The 6887-nt window shown below is 36.7% G+C and overlaps 1 pseudogene; it reads right to left on the bottom strand.

Annotated features, from left to right (window-relative positions):
- Positions 1-312: 312 nt before the first annotated feature.
- On the bottom strand, positions 313-1059 carry LOC102468692 (60S ribosomal protein L7-like 1 pseudogene; annotated as a pseudogene).
- Positions 1060-6887: the final 5828 nt, after the last annotated feature.

Genomic DNA, 6887 nt, shown 5'->3' with positions numbered 1-6887 from the left:
GAACCTTGTACAAGTTTGGGTTATCCGTTCACCAGCATTAAAGCCCAGGATAGATGTGACGAAGCAGGGCTCCCTCCTCCGTGCCATATGCTGAATGTCAGAGAAGGCAGCAGCTGATGTGGAAAATGCTGGAATTTTTCTTTGCAACTGGGCTGTGATGAGGGGTTCCTGTTATGAACATAAACTACTGTGTTTCAAGACTCTTCCTTTCCAGTTTCTGAAATTGGACCAGAGGACAATCTTCTTTGAAGATACAATTCAAAAAGCCAAAAGCACACCTTCTAACACCCTGTGCTTTCAGGTATTCTGGACCTAGTTGAGCTGGCGGATGAGCTGACTGATGCGTTCACCGTGATAGCCAGGTGAGCCATCTCCTTGAGGAAGTCCACTTGGTTCTTGGTGACATGATGGGCCACCGAAAGGTGAAAAGGGCACAAGAAACATGAGATATCTTGGAAATACTTCCCGGGAAGGCAATTTCATGAATGAGGTCTTCTAAACAGATGATGCCAAACCTCCCTAGATGCTCCTCAATCACTGTGTTGTCGGTTAGAGGAATGGTCTTATTCTTGACCTGTGCTTACCCACGTTTCAAGATGAATTTCCGGACAGATTTCAGATTTGAAAATCCCCAGGTCACATAAGGTTCCACTATTCGCAGTGTTTTTAGGCTCTGAGGAGTGACTTTGACAAAAACGCCACTGAAAATGTTCTTCAGACGCAGTCTCGCGATGGTCTTCTGCACCACTGAACTCACTCCATCAGTCCTTTTGATGCGCCCAACAAAGGACAATGAATGTTTATCAGGCATTTCCAAGGCCTGAGGTTTCACTTCAAGTCGTCTGAGATGTACCATGTCACGCTTCTGCCGCCAGGAATCATTTAAGAACGATTTCAGTTGCTTAAATCTGGGTCCTTCTCTTTCCTTTGCTCTCTTCTTGCCAAAAGTGCTTGCTTTGCTTGGGTGGCCTTGAGGGCTTGATAAGCTTTTCTCTTTTTCAGAAGATTTTCTGGAACCAAAGGGATCTTTTTCCTTTGCTCAGATTCCGCCATCCTTGCGGTGCTGGTACTGCCCGTCTCTTCCTAATTCTTTAAGTTCAGTCTGAACGTTCAGGAGCATGCAGAAGGAGGTGATCTGGAATCTCTTTGCCATTCTGTTGTGATCCCTTTGTGCAGTAGATTCAGTAGATATTGAGTAATATGTTAACCCTAATAGTATTTGTATGTTTGGCTATAGTTCCCTCAGGCTTGTCTAGAAACACAGTAAAAGGAGATGAGTAGCGGAGAAATGAGATAAAAGAAAAACAAAAAGAAACAGAGAGAGAGAGAAAACAACAACGAAGTGAGAAATTAAAAGAGGGAAATAAACCTAAAAAAATTATTATTATTTTTAAAAAGCACAAAATAGAAAACCCCACTGCATGAGCGTGCCACACGAAATCACTAGTTCTCAGGAGCCATCAGGAATCTTCTTCTGAAGGCCTGTCTCTTGCCTTTCCTGCCTGGATGGGAGGGGGAAAGGGCATTATTAACAAGATAAAGGTGGGGCTGAAAGCAAGAGAATACTTTACCTTAAAAAATTTTAAAAAGGAAAAATTACAAAAAAATGAGAAGACAGAAGCAGAGAGATACAGAGACAGAGACCCAGAGACAGAGATAGAATGCTAAAGGAACTCCCTTCCACTCAGGTTTGTGGGCTTGAGGCTGAATTATCAGGAAATCTTCATTTCTCGTTTTCCCCCTGAAATCAATAGTTCTCAGGAGCCATGAGGAATCTTCTCCTCTTTGCCTTCTTTTTTCTTTAGTGTCTCTCCTCATCCTTGCATTGGTCTATTCAATCCAGGTATTCCTGGCCAACCAACTGTTGCTGCTTCTTGCGGTCAGTGAAATGGGAGGTGAAGGCTGGAGAAGAAGGGAGATTATTTCTGTATCCAGTTACAGGGATACAGTCAGAAAACACCATCAAGCTGTCTTGTATTTATAGGTACAAGATACATGCCAGTCATTCACTATAACAATCAATCAGAGGCAATTGCCCCTGAGTAATTTTTCTTTTTTTAATTTATTTTTATTAATTTCACATTTTACATAAAGTCCCCATCATTATGTATACTATGTACAAATATTTTTAAACAGGGAACTTTATATTTTTCTGTCTGTCAAATGTTTCTTCCCTTGTAACTCACACACACCCACCCTCTATTACCCATTCTCCATCATCCACTCTCCCTCCCTACAGTCTTTAGCATTCACACCCACCTTCTCCACTATCATATATTCAGATCTTTCAACCTCTTCTGTAGAGGCAGACACAGTACAAATTGAGTGGGGATATATTAACACACTGTGTATCTTTAAATTTTTGGCTCACTTCCCTCAATATTAAGTTTTCCCCTGAATAATTATCCTGACTCCTTCAGATACCCATTCTTGGTTGCATCACACCATTCCTCAAACAGATCTCCCTATGACCCAGCCCTTGGTCAGATTGTTCTCATTTGAGGCTTTTCTTAATTTCAAAATGGCTTCAGTCATGCTAACTGTCTAAATTGGCCGGCTTCAAAGTATTTTTTCACAGACGTTTTGAAGGTTATATAAGTACAGTGTAGCAGAGATCATGTGTTGGTTCCCTGTCACAGCCCCTTCCCAATTCCTTCTGTCAACTTCATTGCAATTTCCAGTGCCTGCATTTATTTCCCTAAGGCTTCTTTTGACTGGAAATTGCTTTGCCTGATTTTTTCTTGTTCTTCTCAGGCAAAAGTTTTGGGAAATTAATGACTTCTGTAATTCCTGGAAGTTCTCAACTCTGGACAGATTCAATTACATTGAATCCCATATATCTTTACAGTGTATTACATTTATTTTTACAGCTTGATTACTATGCATATCAGTCAAGACAAAGACATTACTATCCACATCATCATCATCAAATAGCTTTTTATAATTTTAAAAATTTTATTATTATTATTTAATCTCATTATTTTTTAAAAAATTCAATCACTATTTAACATTTGGCTTGTAAAGAGAATTTACCCAACATGAAATACTTCTCAGACCAGTCCAGTTGAGAATACCATATGTGTTATTATTAACAGGTAATAAACCATTTCTCTGTCCCACTAATGTCATGCCTCTCTATTTGTTCTCTTGCTATCTTTTTCTATACTCTTCCCTTCTCCCCAACATTCCACACTGCCTTCAACATCCATAAATATTTTCACAGCTTTTATGTCCTCCAATATTTTGATCTCTACCATAAAATGCAGATAGTCAGTATAGATTAAGTGGATACATACATAAAGTTTAAGGGTAGACATAAAATGCTTCTCTTTCATAGGGTGGCTTGCTTTGCTTAGCAGCAAATCTTCCATATTTTCCACTTTACATGTTCCTGAGTGAGTGATCTGGTACTTAAAAATCTACTTCAGAACATTGGGTTTCTTACTTCACTATTATAGGAGGGCTATTTGATGTGAAAAATGGTCAGATTACTCATATTTATCAAGAAATTTAGAAGCTTTCTTTTTAAATCTTTCTTTCATATCCTGCCTTGCTTCACTCATCAATAGATCTTCCATATTCTATCACTTTCTATCAAATACCAGGGTCTTGTTTTTTATGGATAAATAGTATTCCATAGAGTATATGTGTCACACTTTTTCAATCTATTCATCAGTTCATAGGTATTTGGGTTGGTTCCATGTCTTAGTGATCATGAATAATGCTGTAATAAACATTGATGTGCAAGTGCTTTTCTGACTGAGCATTCTCCTGTCCTTTGGATAGATACCCAGAAGTGGGATTGCTGGATCAAATTGTAGTTCTACTTGTAGATCTTTGAGAAGCCTCCATATTGTTTACCACGGTGGCTGAACCAGTTTACATTCCCACCAATACTGTAGGAGAGTTCTCCTTTCACCACATCCTTGCCAACACTCACCTTTGTATTTTTAATCTTCGCCATTCTGACAGAGGTTAAGTGGAATCTCATTGTGGTTTTAATCTACATCTCCCTTATGAGGAGGGATGTTGAGCATTTCTTCATATGCTTTTTTTGCTATTCATATGTCATTTTTTAGAGAGATTTTTGTCTGGCTCTTTTTCCATCTTTTAATTGAGTTAATCTTTTTGTTTGTTTGTTTTGGTAAGCTGCTTGATTTCCCTGTATATTCTGGCTATCAGTCCCTTGTCTGGTGCATAATTTTCAAAAATATTCTACCATTCTGAGGGTTGTTGATCCAAACTAATCACTGTGTTCTTTGCTGTGCAGAAATTTCTTAATCTGACATAGTCCCACTTGTTAAGGATTATTACCTGTGCTTCAGGAGTCTTATTTAAGAAATCTTTGCTTACCCTAATGTCTCCCAGAGTTTCCCCAGTATTTTTCACCTGTAGTTTTATTGTTTGAGGTCATAAGTTCAGATCTTTGATACGTTTTGAGTTGATTTTTGTTAATGGTGAAAGATAAGGGTTCAGTTTGATTTTGCTGCAGGTGGATACCGAGTTTTTCTAACACCATTTATTAAAGAGGTTCTCCTTTTCCTACTGGATTGACTGATATCCTTTGTCAAAATTCAGTTGGCTGTAAGCTTTGGGGTTTATTTCTGGGGTCTCTATTCTATTTCATTGGTCCACCTGTCTCTTTTTGTGACAATACCATGCTGTTTGATTATTACAGCTTTATAGTATATTTTGGAGTCAGGAAGTGATATGCCACCCACTCCACTCTTCTTGTGAAGGATTGCTTTGGCAATACAAGGTCTTTTATGATTTCAGACAAATTCTATGATTGTCTTTTCTAGATCTATGAAGAATGTCTCTGGTATTTTGAATAGAATTGCATTAAATATGTATATTAATTTGTATAGAATTGTCATTTTGATTGTATTAATTCTTCCAATTCTGGAACATGGGATGTCCTTCCACTTTTTATGTCCTTTTCAATATCTTTTTAAAGATCCTCATAGTTTTCTTTGTAAAGGTCTTTGACTTCCTTAGTTGGGTTGATCCCTAGGTATCTTACACATTTTGTGGCTATGGTAAAAGGGATTCTTTTTTTTTCAGTTCTATCTCGATCAACTTGTTGTTTGTATATAGAAATGCTATAGAGTTTTGGATGTTGATTTTGTATCTTGCCACTTTACTGTATTCATTTATTACTTCGGGAATTTTTTTTTATGGAAACCTTTGGGTCTTCTAGGTATACCATCATGTCACTTGTGAATAAAGATATTTTCAACTCTTCTTTGCCTATTTGAATGCCTTTTATTTTCTTCCCTTTCCTGATTGTATTGGCTAAGACTTCAAGCACTATATTGAAAAGAAGTGGAGAAAGTGTGCAACCTTGTCTAGTATCTTAATGCTAGCTATAGGTTTTTCATTTATGGCTCTTATTGTGTTGCAAAATGATCCTTGTATATCCATTTTTCTGAGAATCTTAATTATGAAATGATGTATTTTATCAAATGCTTTCTCTGCATCAATTGAATTGATGAGATGATTTTTATCTTTCTTTCTGTTAATATGGTGTATTATATTTATGGTCTTTTATATGTTGACCCGCCCTTGCATCCCTGGAATGAAGCCTACCTGGTCGTGATGAATAACTTTTTTTATATATTGTTGGATACGATTTGCAAATATCTTGTTGAGAATTTTTGCATCTATTTTCATCGGAGATATTGGGCTGTAGTTTTCCTTTTTTGTCCTGTCCTCATCTGTTTTGGGGATGAGGATGACAGAGACTTCATAAAATGAATTTGGAAGAATTCCTTCTTTTTTGGATTTTTAGAAATAATTTGAATAGTATAGGGGCTAACTCTTCCTTAAAAGTTTTGTAGAATTCAGAAGTGAAGTCATCTGGACCTGAGATTTTCTTTTCTGAGAGGTTATTTATTATTGATTCAATTTCATGGCTTGTGGTATATTCAGATTTTCTATGTCTTCCTGATTCAATCTTGGTATATTATATGCATCCTGGAATTTGTCCACCTCCTCCATGTTCTCTTATTTGTTGGCATATAGTCACTCATAGTATCCTCTAATGATGTTTTGTATTTCCATTGAATCTGTTGTGATTTCTTTTCACCTGGCATTTTTGTTGTGGTTTTTCCATTTTCCCTGAGGCATGATGTTAGGTTGTCTATTTGCCACCTTTCCTTCTTTTTCTTTTGTGCACTAATTGTTATGAATTTTCCTCTTATGTACTCATTATCATTTGTTTCCATAAATTTTTTGATTATGGACTTAATTTCTTTAATAGTTAAGTCATTCAGAAGTACATTGTTTAGTTTCCATGTTTGTTTATTTTCTATGATGTTTCTTGAAATTAAATTGGGGTTCCTTCTATCATGGTCAGAGAAGATGCTGGATATAGTTTTCTAAGACTTTGAATTAGTAAAGACTTGATTTATATCCTATCATATGGCCAATCTTTGAGACTGTTCTATGCTGGGGTGAGAAAAATGCATATTTTGTCGTCTTAATGTGGAAAGTTCTATATATGTCTGTCAAGCCCACTCAATTTATAGTGTCATTTAGTCCTATATCTCTGTTTATTTTTTGTCTAGAGAATCTGTCTAAAGGGGATAATAGGGTGTTAAGATCTCCAACAATTATAGTCTTGCATCCTCTCTCTCCTTTTATCTCCAGCAGTCTTTCCTTTACGTACTTAGGTGCTCCTGAGTTGGGTGCATAGATATTTATAAGCGCTATGTCTTCTTGATGAATTAGCCCATTTACTATTATATAATGCTCTTCTTTGTCTCTTCTTACAATCTTTGTCTTAAAGCCTTTTTTTGACTGAAATCAGTATCACAACTCCAGCCCTTTTAAAATTTTCATTTGCATGGAATATCTTTTTCCAGCCCTTCACTTTTAGTTTATGT

This window comes from Tupaia chinensis, unplaced genomic scaffold (genome assembly GCF_000334495.1).
Source record: "Tupaia chinensis unplaced genomic scaffold, TupChi_1.0 Scaffold141372_1, whole genome shotgun sequence".
Classification (NCBI taxonomy): Eukaryota; Metazoa; Chordata; class Mammalia; order Scandentia; family Tupaiidae; genus Tupaia; species Tupaia belangeri.
Note: the sequence above shows the minus strand (reverse complement) of the source record. Positions and strands in the feature narration are given on the sequence as shown.